Below are 18,160 nucleotides of genomic sequence, written 5' to 3'. Positions count from 1 at the left end.
GGTTGTGTATGTGTGTGTATGTTTATATTAGTAGGTGTGAGTACGTGTTATAGAGTTGTAAAGTGTAATGATGCCCGAAATAATAATAGAAAACTATAACCACCATCGTGAAGTGGTGGCTGCCGCCACCGACAGCCGTGTCGGGTGGTGGTGTGCTTGCCTCGTTGCGTTTGATTCGTTTGGGGTGCTTAAAACCCTAATGGGCCTTGTAAGCCCTAATGGACCCCATGAAGCTTAATGGACCTAAAAGACCAAGCATGTGACCAATGGGCTTAATGATATTCTAGTGGGCCTAATAGGCCCAATAAAGCCCTAACTGACCTAAAACCCCAACAAATTGATAAATGGTCTAATATTTGGGATGGAAACCCTAATTAGGGTTTGGAAAACCCTAATTGCAATAAAACCCTAATTTTGAGAATTTATTAGGACACACAAGAATTATTTAATAACTTGAGATATTAAATAATAATCACTGGCAAAAATTAATCTAAGCAGTATTGGACTTAATGGATTAAGTCCTTAGTGGATTAAGTCCTTAATGGGTTAAATGAGAAACACTTAACCCTAATCATCATTTTATGTGGAACCCTTATTTCACTTGGGCCTTGAGTTGGGCCTTTCCATTGGTCCTTGGTGATGGGATTATTTATGGGCCATCCAAGAATAATCATATGGATTAGAATATGTTATTGGACTTTAAGGTAAGGCCCGTATGAGAGTTTGGGCCCAATTTGGAAAATTGGACCATAGATGGGCCACAGTTTGGGCCTTAATGATTACATGATGTCGGGCCTTGGAATAATATCATGTATAGGCTTGGGCCCAATTTGGAAAATTGGGCCATATGTTAGGCTTTGATTCCTAATTGATTTTGGGCCTATGGATTGGGTCTTGGGTTTGAATAAGCCAAGCTTGGGGTAATGTAGTAATTATCCAAAGAACGAACTTATGGTTATGTGTTGGGACCCAATTATTAATTAGGTGATGGTTTGATATCGACAGATCGCGATTCTATCATCCAACAGTTGGGATTGTGTCTATGGGACTTCAGCAGTGTGAGGTGAGTTACTTTCCAGTAGAAGTGGGTCTAAGGCCTCAATGCCGGCCCACTAGTAGGAGTTATTTGATAGATGATTGTCTTTGTGATAATCATCTAGGTTTGCTATTACCTTATATGTTTTATGTGTTAGCATGATATGATGTTATGTGATGGTGGTAGTAGGGGGAATAGTCCCCGATTATCGGTCAATAAGGCCGAAGGGGTAGTTTAGTACCCAACTATGCTAAACAGATTATGATACATGTGATATGATATTATGTGGTAGTAGTAGGGGTGAAATAGTCCCTGGATACCGGTTGGAAGATACCAAAGGGGTAGGTCGGGCACCTAGATATGCTTGATAATATATTCATTTATGTTATGCTATGTTATTATGTGGTAGTGGTAGGGGTGAAATATTCCCCGGTTACCGATTGAAAGATATAGAAGGGGAGGTTAGCTCCCGGTTACCGGTTGAAAGAGACCGAAGGGGAGGCCAGCACCCAGATATGCTAGGCGGCTACCACTTGAAAGAGAACGAAGGGGAGGCCAACACCCAGATATGCTAGGCGGTTACCGGTTGAAAGATACCGAAGGGGTAGGTAGGGCACCCAGATATGCCTGACAGTATAATAGTAGTATGCTATGTGGTATGATGGGGAAACTCACTAAGCTTCGTGCTTACCGTTTACAGTTTTGGTTTCTGGTACTCGTTTTCCAAGGATAGGAGCCGGCTTGATCGCAGTGCATCACACAATGTTTTCTGTACTGGAGATCTTTGGGATTACACTCTGATATAGTTTTATGATACTATGTTTTCATTATTGAGAATTCGGTTTTAAAATGAGATATTATTATGAATGTTTTTATACTGATGGTTTTATTTAATAACTTAATTAAAACGAAATTTTTGGTCTTGAATTTTGGGATGTTACAAGTTTGTATCAGAGCCTTTGTTTGAGGGATTCAGACACACTCTCGGGTGTGTCTGAACTCAAACTTAGGATTTGGTATGAGAATTTTAAAAAGTAAAATCATTTTATAAAAGTGGAATTTAAAGAGAAAAAGAACTTTGAACAGAACAAGGTGTGTGATGCGTGCTATCAGCCGAGCTCAAGTATGTTTTCCCCAAGATACCCATACATGTTTTGTTATGATATGATATGCTTATGAGAACTTCATGCTAGATTAGGGCTGAGTATCTAGGAGGATGCCTTATATGTCTATTGTATGTGCTTGTAAACTTGCTTGCTAGTACTGATCAGTCGATAATAGGATACCATGTTCAGGTTATGCCTGATTGTAAGAGCCTGCGAATTGCATGTATAGATTACTGATTAGAGGATAGAATGGCTTGATTGGAATATGATGGTTGGATTTTCCATTGTCTGAATGCTGCTTGCTTTGTGCTTTGTGGAACTCGTAGTAATGTGAGTTAACTATTAAGTGAATATGCTAAGTCACATGTGGCATAGGCTGGATAATCTCAGAGTGATAGATTTGACCCTATTTCATAGCTCATGTTTAAGTCCAACCGTTCTAGGGATGGGTCTCTTACTCGAAGGATTATCTGATCTCTGTTGCATATGGCTATATTTATAAGATAGCTAGTTGAATTTACTGGGAATCTTTCAGCAACTGAGGACTGGGTGAGTTCGGGAACCTAGGGAAGCCTAGGATATGTTTCATTGGGTTAGTAGTGAGGCTCAGTGAGACTTGGGTGTGCCAATTTGAGGAAGTGACTTGGATGATTCGGGAGGATTGTTGAGGAAAGTATGGATATGTGTGGAAGGTAGTATTGGGCTCGTACTACTGAAAGTACAGGATCCATACTCGAATCGGTGAGAGTCTTGGAGAATCTGAGAAGCTTGATGAAAGAGTTTGTGACCCAGTTTGGGGACAGAGGATGTTCTAGTTATTGCAGCTTAGCCATTGGCAGGTGAGCTAGTGAGCATGGCAGGGTGTCAGACCCTGAAGGATATGATTTCAAAGAAGTTGCAGATGTGAGATCGATCTAGAGCACCCTGGAAAGAGAGGTTCGTGCCAGGTGCGTATAGTAGAGGGTCTCGGGAAGAGACCCATGACTTCTTATCATTTGGTGAAAGGCCAGTAGGTCCGGAGTCAGTTCAACACGTACAAGAAAGTGCACAACGGAGTTTGACACCCCAAGGGTTTAGGCTGCTACAGGTGTGGCAGGGTTGATCATATCAGCTGAAGGTGATCAATATTCCTCCAGATGTTGCGGGTATGTCATCTTCTTCTGCTGATAGATGAAGGATGAGGATATATATCGCTTTGGGATTGTGAGTGAGTTCGGATAATTCAGATCTCAGGTCGGTTTTCTGCTAGTGTTTTGGTTATCAAGGATCATATATGCCTTCCTGCATGCCAAAAGGCCCTTGATGAACCCATAGAGGGACACATCTTGCAGAGTGGGTTCCAAGTGTACCGTTATCATTCCGAATCTTTGTCAGGATCTGTGTGGGGTATTATTTAGAGGATACTCGATCAGGGTTGGAGTAATAGTTCTCAAGTGAAGTCAGCGTTCAGGGGTCCTATCATTGTTCAGGTGTGGTCGACAATTATCTAGGGATGAACTTTGGGGTTCAAGGCACTACCGTTGCTAGGAGAGAACTGGTAGCATGAAGATAGTGGAGTCAGTTGCGGGTGTTAGATTTATAAGTGTTCGGACATTGGATGTTCAAGAGGAATGTACTTTTTCATGGGTTGTGATAAGTTAGAGTTCAGTAGTACTACAAGATTGGAAGTGAGGGTGAGGATTCGTCAGCCATAATGAGAATTAAGTTCTCTAATAGCTAGCATGACAGGTGGATTGAGGTGTCAGACTGGACCAGATTTCAAGAGTAATCACGAAGACTTCCGAGGATAGGCAATCTTAAGGCTTAACAGGTGATTAATCGCTGGCATTGGTAAGCATAAGTTGTCATCATGGGATACTAGAATGCGAGAAGGATTGACAATCCTTCAATTCTCGCGTACTGTGAAGACTTAGTTGAATCTAAGTGGGGAGAGACTTTTTATAAAGTCCTCCAAATATGAGTTCTGGTTGCGCGGGGTGCAATATCTTGGGCACTTTGTCAACCATAAGGGTATTCTAGTCAATCCAGCCAAGGTAAAGGTCATGATGCAGTGGGAGATTCTGAGGTCTTCATCTGAGATTCAAGGTTTCCTGGGTCTAGCAGGTTATGGCTAGAGATTTATATGGGACTTCTCTGAGAATGTGGTTCCTTTAACCCGACTGACAAAGAATCGGTGGCCATTCGCTGGGGCCTGAGCAGCAGGTAGCCTTCGAGACTCTCAGACAGTGGTTGTGTGAGGCACTGATTCTCACCCTGCCAGAGGGTGTAGATGATTTTATGGTTTACTGTGATGCTTTGATCACAGGCATGGGTGCGGTACTAATACAGTGGGGTCACATGATAGCATATTTCGGGAACCAGGTTTGAGTTTCGGTTAGGACTCAAGTTCAGTGGTGTGTTAGGTCAAGTGCATGTTCGAACCAGTTTGGAAAACTGTTGTAAGACTATGAGGGTAGCCGTAGCATTCACTAGTGGTCAGTTAGCATGAGAAGTGTTGTAAGACTACGAGGGTAGCCGTAGCATTTACTAGAGGTTAGTTAGCATGTGAAGTGTTGTAAGACTGTTCGGGTAGCTGTAGCATTCACTAGTGGTCAGTTAGCATGGGAAGTGTTGTAAGGCTGCGGGGGTAGCCGTAGCATTCACCAACGGTTAGATAGTGATAGAGTGTTGTAAGACTATTGGTGTAGCCATAGCATTCACTAGGTCAGTAGATAGCATGTGAGTTATTAGAACACTAAAGGGACTGTAGTACCCACCGGTTCGGGTGCAACAATAAAGATATTGAAATCCACGGGTTGGGTTTCGGAAATTACCTAGATGGATTAGATCTAGTTGAGCCAGTGATAAGCCTATAGGACCGCCACTACAGTTATGGGATCATGAAAGCAATAGACCATATAAGATCGCTTGTGATATACGGCTACCATCGGTAAGGTAGCAATCACTTTTAGCCTTGGAATTGGTGACGTCAAGATTCGAAGCATGAACCCGATCAGTCGGATCGGGAGGTTGTTAGAGCCGCAGTGGGATGATATCTAATGGCAACTAGTTCCAGAGAAGGATTTTGTTCAGAAGTCGTGTAAGACAGTTATGTGGGAACCTCTCAGCTTAACGATCGGGCTGGAACCTGGTATTTCAGACGATTGGCGAATGAATTGAGACCAGGGAGGTCTCGATAGATTCATGGAAGCAGCTATGTAGCAGGAAACTACTTCAGGCAGTCAGTGATCGATCAGTGTCAATGTTTGGGTCGGTAATCTTGTTTATAGTAGGAACCTCAAGTTATCAGAAGTTGAGTAGTCAGTTGAGGGGTAAACAGAATAGATTCAACAATAATGATTCAGTATGAGGGGTTTGTCAGGGATTCAGACCAACTTGAGACAATAGATTTTAGACCGAGTAGATGTTATCTTGTTGCGAGGAATTCGTTCATCTATGGACTTTAGGACCTTGTGAGGATGGGTCATGACTACCTTAGGAAGACTAGGGTGTGCCCATGCTCTTGGCCATGATACTAGAGTGGTTGGGCGTGTAAGGAATGGTAAGAAACGATTTCAAGGACAAATCTAATTTAAGTGGAGGAGAGTTGTAACACCCTGTTTATTTATTAAATTAATTAATTAATTAATTAATTAACGACTCGTAGCCCTAAAATAAATAATTATATATAAAAGGATGATCTTAAAGAGCTAATTGTCACAATTCTAGAAGCCCGGGGTCAAAAGTGTAAGTTTCGGACTCAGTTTATAAATATTTATGAAGTCAGGGGCCATGTGGTAATTATTTGGATTTAAATGAAAAATAAATGAGGTGGAAGGGCAGAATATGTCATAATTAAGAAATTGGGGGCTGTTTGGTAACTTTTGTACCTAAGTTGTATGGATTTTAAGGCTAAGGGTCTAAATGGTGTTTATCGAGTTTATTTTGAAAGGAATGTGGAAGGGAGGGACCATTTTTGGCATTATGAAAAATTGGTTATGGGGATCGGGGTATTTAAACCCATCACCCCGGTGAAGCCCTAACCCTAACATCTTTATGTCTAGCCGCTACTTGTACCTCTCGCTTCCAGCCGCCAACCTCATGGTCGCCACCTTCTAGCCACCGTGACACCGATGCTATCACCGGAGATGCTTCCCCGACAAGTGTCGATGAACCTGTGACTTGGTGAAGACCGATCAAATCGCCTCCGAGCCATGGTCGGAATCGCAAGCCCTGCCAAGCTACCGTCGCTGGTGGTGTGAAGATCAGCGAGGTCACAATCTTGTTCCGCCGGTGCCGCCACCGTGGATAAGGACTCAAATCGACCACCACGGCTGTTGTAGTTGTCAAGATCGCTATTCATCTTATAATTTTCTATTTACCTTGTTGCCTGCCGCCTTGTGGGTAGGGGAGCTCGTGGCATTCCTGCTATCACCGGAAAATAAGGGCATGGTTTAGGGCTTGTGTTTGTGACGTGAACCCGCTGTGGGGGATTTCTGTCGAGTTAGGGTCGCGAGAACCACCATGGCAGCCGACCATGGTGGCTGTCACCGTGAAATGGCTACCCCTACAGCCGTATATCAACAGGAGGATGGTTGGGTGATTAAACCGGAAGTATGGATGGGTGTGCTTCGGTTTCTTCGGTGGATATATGTGTGTATAGTGTAGCATGGCCGGAACACCGAGAACCACCACCACTGGCCACCACAAGGTGGTTGTGTGTGTATATTATATTAGTATGTGTGAGTTTGTGTTATTAAGTTGTAAAGTGTAATGATGCCCGATATAATAATAGAAAACTATAACCACCATCGTGAGGTGGTGGCTGCCGTCTATTGCCGCTACCGGCCGTCGTGTCAGATGGCGGTGTGCTTGCCTCGTTCTAATGGGCCTTGTGAGCCCTAATGGACACCAAGAAGCTTAATGGACCTAAAAGCCCAAGCATGTGACTAATGGGCTTAATGATATTCTAGTGCGCCTAATAGGCTCAATAAAGCCCAAATTGACCTAAAAGCCTAACAAGTTGATAAATGGGCTAATATTTGGGATTGGAAAACCCTAATTAGGGTTTGGAAAACCCTAATGCCAATAAAACCCTAATTTTGAGAATTTATCGGGACATACGGGAATTATTTAATAACTTGAGATATTAAATAATAATCATTGCAAAAAATTAATCTAAGCAATATTGGACTTAATGGATTAAGTCCTTAGTGGATTAAGTCCTTAATGGGTTAAGTGAGAAACACTTAACCCTAATAATCATTTTATGTGGAATCCTAATTTCACTTGGGCCTTTCCATTGGGCCTTAGTGATGGGATTATTACTGGGCCATCCAAGAATAATCATATGGATTAGAATATGTTGTTGGACTTTAGAGTAAGGCCCATATGAGAGTGTAACAACCCGAAATTTTGTTCCCTCGCCGTAACCGTTTCGTTAATAAAACTCGTCTTAAGCGAATTGTTCCGATTTCATCCTTGAACTAGGTCAATTAAGTTAAAACTTTTATTTTGACCTTGTAAGTATCCAAACATGTTGGAAACATGTGAAAACTTCCCAAACTAATAATTAGAAAAATTGTAGTTTCGACCATATCGGGTAACGACAACTTAATCGGGTGCGACCCAAAGCATCGGTTAACGTCGGTATCGAGTAGAATTCCACCGTATATCAAATTCAAACCATATTTAAAGTGAATTAAGACTCATTTGGAGCCTTTTCACTCACTCTCTAACCTCTCTCCTCAAATCCAACTTGTTGACCCAAAATCATCCATTTCAAGCCTCAAAACACCAAGGTAATCATCCTAGCTCCTAGTATAACATCCTTAGCCTTCATTTTCGTGTTCAAATCATGGAATAGGACCATAAACATGTGTTTATAGCCCTGGAACAGCCTTAGGCCGTACACACATGTAAATGGGGTTTTTGAGCCTTAAAACCCATCCAAATCACCATTGGAGCTTAGATATGCCTTAAGGACTTATTGGATTGGACTTAGGACACCTTAAACTCAACATTTGAGGAGCAAACATGAGTTTACTGCCCAAGAACAAGCTTGGGCCGTAAACACCATTTCATGGGGAGTAAACTCCTTTTTGGGTGTTAAAATGCAACTTACACACCTCATAAGCCTTGGAATAAATCCTATAACCAACCAAAAATTATTTGAGGGCCTTAAACGTAACCAAAACCCTTCATTTGAGAGTTTACGGCCATAGCATATGTTCCAGGGCCGTAAACTCTTAAATATGGCTCATTTGATGCCTTAAACTCACCCCCTTGGCTTGTAAAATTGAGTAGAATCATTTGTGATAAATCATTGGCCTTCAAAACACTTAAGAATGATGTGGGTGAGAGTTTACTGCCGTAAACACTTAGTTTACTGCCGTAAACTCATCTATTAGTCCATATGTTTGATTTAGCCCCTTTCAAATGCCCTAGAACCAAACCTAGCAACACCCATCATTTGATTTAAGGCCATTTAGCTCATAAGAACACCCACCATGAGTTTACAGACTTAAACTCATGGGGATAGGTGTATAGGGCCATGAACACTCCTTAGAGTTTACTCTTGAAGAGTAAACTCCATATCCTAGCCATTCATGTCTAGAAACGTCACCCGGGTCACTCCAAACACTCGATATGGAGTGTTTTTGCATCTTGGAATGTTTAAGTGTAGCTAATTAGTGAATCTAAATCTAATTAGATATATTTGTTTATTATTTAATATTACATAGGAACCTCGCTCGTATTCAAGCCTCGATTCGACGTTTAGCATCCTAGTCGTCACATTCCGCGTTCGGTGAGTTCGTACCCCTACCCTTTTTCAATAGTTTTTCAATGTTTTCAGGGGGGAATACAAGCAAAAAGTACAAGAATATCTTGTACATAAACTCATGGTTTCATTTAAATGGTTTCATAATTCATACACTTTTAAGAATTAAAAACCTATTAACAAACTGTTTTAACTTGCAGAGTTGTTTGTTCAAACCGATTTTTAATTCTTATATATATATATATATATATTCTTATGTTGTATACTTCACAATTGATTGTTCACACTGATATTGATAGAAATCATAAAACATTTGTAATGTCAGTAATAAAACACCCTAGGCTCGAGTGTAAAAGACAGACGCCATTAGAAAACATAAAACATTTGTAATGTCCTTAATAAAACACCTAGGCTCGAGTGTAAAGGACAGGCACCATTAGAACTTAGTTACTCATAGATACTACTTCCCTTAGGCACAAGAAGTATTGAGTAATCTTAAGATTGGAGACACGTCCTTTGTAACACTTCCTTGGCACGAGAGAGTGGAGGACTAACACTGTAACCAGAATCTCCAGGAGGGAGAACATGACCTGAGTGTATAGATCTATACGGGACTGAAAATCCCGCACCTGGCTGCTAGCTATAGCCGAACCGAAAGGTTCAAGGGTGACGAAAGTCATAAAAAGGATATTAGCCTTGGCCCGAGTCATATCTAGTCTGAAGTATGGTTAAGGACTCGCAATCAAGATTAGGAACACTTTGCACTTAATTATTAGTTTTATGTACGTAATAAAACTAATGTACATTTAAGGATAATCAGACATTCAGGTAACAATTCAGATAGCTAAACTTTACAATTCACATGAACAATCATGGTTTTCAATCTATATTTTCATGTATATCAAATTATCTTGTATCTAGTTTGGGACGATAGTCCTATGGTATTCAATCTATATTTTCATATATATCAAACTATCTTGTATCTAGTTTAGGATGGTAGTCCCATGGTATTCAATCTATATTTTCATATATATCAAACTATCTTGTATTTAGTTCGGGATGGTAGTCCCATGGTATTCAATCTATATTTTCATGTATATCAAACTATCTTGTATCTAGTACGGGATGTTAGTCCCATGGTTTTCAAACTACTTTCCATCTACAATTCACGTATATCAAAGTATTTTATATCTAATTCGGGATAGTAATCCCATGATTCTCAATATATAGTTTTGTGTATTAAACTATACTATGTGATATTCAATCGGTCTTGTATTTAAGAAAATATGGGATTTTCTTGGTTAACCACTTTTTCAGGAAACTAATGGAACTCGTTCTTTTCACAAAACAAACCGCTTATGAACTCACCATCTTTATGCTTATTTTTAAACTGCTCGTATTCTTAGGTTCTCCTTAGACAGGTATCACGCGTTCTTTTGCAGAAGACGGAGCGAATGGAAGTCACGTCTTTCTTTTGTTTATCTTATGTATCTATAAAACTTGTACTACTTTACTTTTGAACAAATGTAATGAAAATTATGTAATGTAATGCTTTGTGTTTTACTTCGCTTACTATGTACATTGGTTATGTTATTCCCATGAAGTCACCTCCGCCCCGAGACGTTTCCGCCTTCGGTTTCGGGGTGTGACGGATTGGTATCAGAGCCCTTGTTTATAGTGAACTAAGTATACCAAACTTTACATGGTATAAGACTATAAACACTAAGGGGCCTAAGTGCTATGAACTAAAAGTATTCCTCAAAATATAAGTATTTTCAAAATGTATAGAAGTATACCTAACCGTCGAGATTTGTAACTATAAGTAGAACAAAACATAAGTAAATGGGTGTTGTAGGCTACAGTTAAAGCTGGGCAGTTATGTAGTCGTGTCTAGGATCAATATAGTCTGATCAACTATATTCATTCGAGACACGGCCAACATGTGCTTGGGAGTGACTGTGGAATGCGGCATACCTAAAACTTACCCAAATACCACAAACAATGAGTCGTCGTCACGGTGAATCATGAAATACTATGGGAGTATTTATAGATCCTACTTTGTTGTAGAAAATCCTCATTCAAGCGTTGTCCCTCGATCATTCCTTTAGCGATAGATGTCTGCTTTGATAATTCATTCCTGCTTTATCGTTTAATAGAGCTATATGTCCGTTATAAAGAGATATCCCCTGTTTCATATCTCTTGAATTAATTTAAAGGACTTATCCTAATCTTTTTAGATCGAGATGTCTTCAAAGAAAGAACCCAGCTCAAGGAAGAACAACTCTCCACCGTCCTACTCTTATTCGCTCAACTTCGTCCTGATTCGAACAGTTGTTACTGCTGCCGTGACGGCTGCAATGATGAGTTTGAACCCTGGCAAGTCCAGCGGTTCAGGAAGTGACATGTACCCTCAAAACCACGAAGATAATCAAGGACACCAAAACAAGAGTAATCAGAGAAAGAAGAAAGTTTTCTGGAGAAAGCGAAAGGGTCAGAGTTGCCAAGGACCCTCCAAGAAGCTCAAAACTGTGGCAGTCCAAGTTGCTACCAATCCTGCCGCTGTTCCTATAGTTCAAGCTACCACTGCTCCTATTGTTGTGTCTACAAGTCCAGCACCTACCACTAGGTATGCTGGTAATCTCCCTTGGTGCAACAAGTGTAGTTATCATCATCGTATTCCCGGCCCATGCCGTGAGAAGGTTTGCATCAGATGTGGCATGAAGGGCCACCTCGCTCGAAACTGAAAAATGCCAATTCAAAGAATTGGTCAAGCTTCCAGATCGAGTTCCGTGCAGGCATGTTATAGTTGTAGAGAAATCGGGCATTTCAAGCGAAACTGCCCAAAAGCCGTAACCGCCAACAACGTCAACAACACCGAAATGGTTTTAGCTATGAAGCAAGAGGAGGCAGCCACTGATCCTACCAATATCGTGGGTACATTTCTTTTCGACAATCCTTATGCTCGCATCCTTTTCGAATCTAGTGTCAAGAGAATTCTGTTAGTTGTTCAATTCCAATATCCTCGTAAACGTAATCCTCATCTAATGACCGAAGCGTTTACCGTCAAAATAGTTATCGATGAGAATGAGTGCGTTAACGACTTATCTCTAAGTTGTGTCTTTACCTTGAGTAATCATTCATTTCTAGTTAACCTAATGTCAGTTTCAATAAAGAGCTTTGATGTTATCTTTAGTATGTATCGATTGAGCCCTAATTGTGTTGATATGCCTCGTTATGGAAAGCTATTCGTCTCAATCTCCCCTCTGATCAGACCCTCATGATTTATGGTGGCAAGTTTAACCCAGATATTCATATCATTCCCTACATCAAAGCTCGAAAGTTTTTGCGAAAGGAGTGTCAGGTATTCCTAGTTCATGTAATCGACGAGAAACAAGGAGATAAAGACCCCGAGAGCGTCTCCGAAGACAGCAATATTCCTGATATCTTTCCGAATAGATCCCGAGAATTCCTCCCGAATGCCAAATTGAGTCTCGTATCAACTTAATCCCTGGAATTACCCCCGTAGCCAACCTCCGTATCGTTTTGCTCCAGCAGAAATGCAGGAGTTATCCAGTCGGCTTAATGTGTTGACCGTCAAAACCGATATCCTCTTTCCCGAATAGATGACTTCTTCGATAACTTCAGGGAGCCAGCTACTCCTCAAAGATACACCTTAGGTCAAGACACCATGAGCTACGAGTTCATGAGAGTGATGCTTCAAAGACAGCATTCAAGACTCGATATGATCACTAAGAGTTCATATTGATACCCTTTGGTCAAACCATTTTCCTCCAGTCATGTAGTAGGCAATGAAGACATACGCGTGGATCCTCTTAAGATCGAAACAATAGAGAATTGTTCGGCACCGAAGATACCCATACAAAGCTTCACTAGATCGATAGAATAGTTACGCCTATATACAACATAAACCTCTGGAATTCCAGGGTGGAGATCGTGTCCTGTTAATGGTCTCACCCTGGAAAGACATGATGCACTTTGTGAAGCACGGAAAACTTAACTCATGATACATTAGACCCTTCGAGATTCCCGTTAGGATTGATTCCATAGCCTTCAAACTCCGAGTACTTTTAGTACTTAGCAACGTTCACCCTATACCTAGCGCCTCTATTCTTAATGAATACCTGTCTGATAAAACCATAGAAATCCCTTCTAGTGTGACCGAGAACCATGATATACCCAAACTTTCTGGGTGAGCAAACTAAGATCATAGACCAAGTAATCAAGCGTATGAAACCGAGCCGCGTCCCGTTAGTGAAGGTTCCAAGCGAGAATCTGAATTCACTTGGGAGCACGAAGACCCGATACAGCAGACACATCCACATCCTTTTCCATAACTTGTATCTTAATTCTTGAATTTCGGGACGAAATTCCCTCTAACAGGAGGATAATGTAACAACCCGAAATTTTGTTCCCACGCCGTAACCGTTTCGTTAATAAAACTCGTCTTAAGCGAATTGTTCCGATTTCATCTTTGAACTAGGTCAATTAAGTTAACACTTTTATTTTGACCTTGTAAGTATCCAAACATGTTGGAAAAATGTGAAAACGTACCAAACTAATAATTAGAAAAATTATAGTTTCGACCATATCGGGTAACGACAACTTAATCGGGTGCGACCCAAAGCATCGGTAACGTCGGTATCAAGTAGAATTCCACCGTGTATCAAATTCAAACAATATTTAAAGTGAATTAAGACTCATTTGGAGCCTTTTCACTATCTCTCTAACCTCTCTCCTCAAATCCAACTTGTTGATCCAAAATCATCCATTTCAAGCCTCAAAACACCAAGGTAATCATCCTAGCTCCTAGTATAACATCCTTAGCCTTCATTTTCGTGTTCAAATCATGGAATAGGACCATAAACATGTGTTTACGGCCCTGGAACAGCCTTAGGCCGTGAACACATGTAAATGGGGTTTTCGAGCCTTAAAACCCATCCGTATCACCATTGGAGCTTAGATATGCCTTAAGGACTTATTGGATTGGACTTAGGACACCTTAAACTCAACATTTGAGGAGTAAACATGAGTTTACTGCCCAAGAACAAGCTTGGTCCGTAAACACCATTTCATGGGGAGTAAACTCCTTTTTGGGTGTTAAAATGCATCTTACACACCTCATAAGCCTTGGAATAAATCCTAGAACCAACCAAAAATTATTTGAGGGCCTTAAACATATCCAAAACCCTTCATTTGAGAGTTTACGGCCATAACGTATGTTCCAGGGCCGCAAACTCCTAGATATGGGTCATTTGATGCCCTAAACTCACCCCCTTGGCTTGTAAAATTGAGTAGAATCATTTGTGATAAATCATTGGCCTTCAAAACACTTAAGAATGATGTGGGTGAGAGTTTACTGCCGTAAACACTTAGTTTACTGCCGTAAACTCATCTATTAGTCCATATGTTTGATTTAGCCCCTTTCAAATGCCCTAGAACCAAACCTAGCAACACCCCTCATTTGATTTAAGGCCATTTAGCTCATAAGAACACCCACCATGAGTTTACGACCATAAAATCATGGGGATGGGTGTATAGGGCCGTGAACACTCCTTAGAGTTTACTCTTGAAGAGTAAACTCCATATCCTAGCCATTCATGTCCAGAAACGTCACCCAGGTCACTCCAAACACTCGATATGGAGTGTTTTCACGTCTTGGAATGTTTAAGTGTAGCTAATTAGTGAATTTAAATCTAATTAGATATATTTGTGTATTATTTAATATTACATAGGAACCTCGCTCGTATTCAAGCCTCGATTCGACGTTTAGCATCCTAGTCGTCACATTCCGCATTCGGTGAGTTCATACCCCTACCCTTTTTCAATGGTTTTTCAATGTTTTCAGGGAGGGAATACAAGCAAAAGTGCACAAATATCTTGTACTTAAACTCATGGTTTCATTTAAATGGTTTCATAATTCATACACTTTTAAGAATTAAAAACCTATTAACAAACTGTTTTAACTTGTAGAGTTGTTTGTTCAAACCGATTTTTAATTCTTATATATATATATATATATATATATATATATATATATATATATATATATATGTATATATATATTCTTATGTTGTATACTTCACAATTGATTGTTCACACTGATATTGATAGAAATCATAAAACATTTGTAATGTCAGTAATAAAACACCCTAGGCTCGAGTGTAAAAGACAGACGCCGTTAGAAAACATAAAACATTTGTAATGTCCTTAATAAAACACCTAGGCTCGAGTGTAAAGGACAGGCACCATTAGAACTTAGTTACTCATAGATACTACTTCCCTTAGGCACAAGAAGTATTGAGTAATCTTAAGATTGGAGACACGTCCTTTGTAACACTTCCTTGGCACGAGAGAGTGGAGGACTAACACTGTAACCAGAATCTCCAGGAGGGATAACGTGACTTGAGTGTATAGATCTATACGGGACTGACAATCCCGCACCTGGTTGCTAGCTACAGCCGAACCGAAAGGTTCAAGGGTGACGAAACTCATAAAAAGGATACTGGCCCTGGCCCGAGTCATATCTAGTCTGAAGTATGGTTAAGGACTCGCAATCAAGATTAGGAACACTTTGCACTTAATTATTAGTTTTATGTACGTAATAAAACTAATGTACATTTAAGGATAATCAGACTTTCATGTAACAATTCAGATAGCTAAACTTTACAATTCACAAGAACAATCATGGTTTTCAATGTATATTTTCATGTATATCAAAGTATCTTGTATCTAGTTCGGGATGGTAGTCCTATGGTATTCAATCTATATTTTCATATATATATCAAACTATCTTGTATCTAGTTCGGGATGGTAGTCGCATGGTATTCAATCTATATTTTCATATATATCAAACTATCTTGTATCTAGTTCGGGATGGTAGTCCCATGGTATTCAATCTATATTTTCATGTATATCAAACTATCTTGTATCTAGTACGGGATGTTAGTCCCATGGTTTTCAAACTACTTTCCATCTACAATTCACATATATCAAAGTATTTTATATCTAATTCGGGATAGTAATCCCATGATTCTCAATATATAGTTTTGTGTATTAAACTATACTCTGTGATATTCAATCGGTCTTGTATTTAAGAAAATATGGGATTTTCTTGGTTAACCACTTTTTCAGGAAACTAAAGGAACTCGTTCTTTTCACAAAACAAACCGCTTATGAACTCACCAGCTCTATGCTGATTTTTAAACTGCTTGTATTCTCAGGTTCTCCTTACACAGGTATCCTGCGTTCTTTTGCAGAAGACGGAGCGAGTGGAAGTTACATCTTTCTTTTGTTTATCTTATGTATCTATAAAACTTGTACTACTTTACTTTTGAACAAATGTAATGAAAACTATGTAATGTAATGCTTTGTGTTTTACTTCCCTTACTATGTACATTGGTTATGATATTCCCATGAAGTCACCTCCGCCCCGAGACGTTTCCGCCTTCGGTTTCGGGGTGTGACAGAGAGTTTGGGCATAATTTGGAAAATTGGGGCATAAATGGGCCACAATTTGGGCCTTAATGGTTACATGATGTCAGGCCTTGGAATAAGACCATGAATAGGCTTGGGCCAAATTTGGAAAATTGGGCCATATGTTGCGCTTTGATTCTTAATTGACTTTGGGCCTATGGATTGGGCCTTGGGCTTGAATAAGCCAATCTTGGGGTAATGTAGTAATTATCCAAAGAATCAACTTATGGTTATGTATTGGGACCTTATTATTAATTGGGTGATGTTTTGATATTGACAGATCGGGATTTTGTCATCCAGTACCTAGGATTGTGTCTACGGGACTTCATCAGTGTGAGGTGAGTTACCTTCTAGAAGAAGTGGGTCTAAGGCCACAATTCCGGCCCACTAGTAGGAGTTGTATGCTAGATGATTGTCTTTGTGATAATCATCTAGGTTTGCTATTGCCTGATATGTTTTATGTGTTAGCATGATATGATGTTATGTGATAGTGGTTACCCACTAGTAGTAGGGAGAATAGTCCCTGGTTACCCGTCGATAGGACCAAAGGGGAAGTTTAGTACCCAACTATGCTAGAAAGATTATGATACATGTGATATGATATTATGTGGTAGTAGTAGGAGGTGAAATAGTCCCCTGATACCGATTGAAAGATATGAAGGGGTAGGTCGGGCACCCAGATATGCCTGACAATATATTCATGTATGTTATGCTATTTTATTATGTGGTAGTGGTAGGGGTGAAATAGTCCCCGGTTACCGGTTGAAAGATACCGTAGGGGAGGTTAGCTCCCGTTTACTGGTCGAAAGATACCGAAGGGGAGGCCAGCTATAACATCCCAAAATTCAAGGCCAAAAATTTCGATTTTAATTAAGTTATAACATAAAACCATCGGTATAAAAACATTCATAAAGATATCTCATGTCACAACCAATGTCTCAATAATCCAAAACATGTCGCCATAGAACAATTTTGTCAAAAGTAAGTAAATCAGAGTGCATTCCCAGGAAGCTCCATGCGGAAATCATGTGTGTGTGCGTGATGCATTGCTACACCACCGGCTCCTTCCCCTTGGACGAAGAGGTACCTGAAACCAAAACTGAAATTGTAAGCACGAAGCTTAGTGAGTTCCCCCATCATACCCATAGCACATAATCATCGGTATCTTTCAACCAGTAACCCGGAGCTACCCTCCCCTTTGGTATCTTTCAACCGGTAACCGGGAGCTACCCTCCCCTTCGTTATCTTTCAACCGGTAGCCGAGAACTATCCTCCCCTTCGGTATCTTTCAACCGGTAACCGGGAGCTACTCTCCCCATCGGTATCTTTTAACCGGTATCTGGGAACTAGCCTCCCCTTTAGTATCTTTCAACCGGTATCTGGGGACTATTTCACCCCTATCCCTATCACATATTACAGGTCATAAACATATTGCTTTCATAATAGCATACATAAGCATACTGAGTCACATAATGACATATCATAATCATACTACTATACATGCATGGGTTTTATCCACCCCTTTGGTAACTTTCGGTGAGAATATGATGTTGGGCTTTAGGGTAAGGCCTATATTAGAGTTTGGGCCCAATTTGGAAAATTGGGGCATAGATGGGCCATAGTTTGGGCCTTAATGATTACATGATGTCAGGCCTTGGAATAAGACCATGTATAGGCTTGGGCCAAATTTGGAAAATTGGGCCATATGTTGTGCTTTGATTCCTAATTGACTTTGGGCCTATCGATTCGGCCTTGGACTTGAAT

Source organism: Lactuca serriola, chromosome 5 (assembly GCF_051521515.1).
Source record: "Lactuca serriola cultivar US96UC23 chromosome 5, Lser_US96UC23_V15, whole genome shotgun sequence".
Taxonomy (NCBI): Eukaryota; Viridiplantae; Streptophyta; class Magnoliopsida; order Asterales; family Asteraceae; genus Lactuca; species Lactuca serriola.
Note: the sequence above shows the minus strand (reverse complement) of the source record.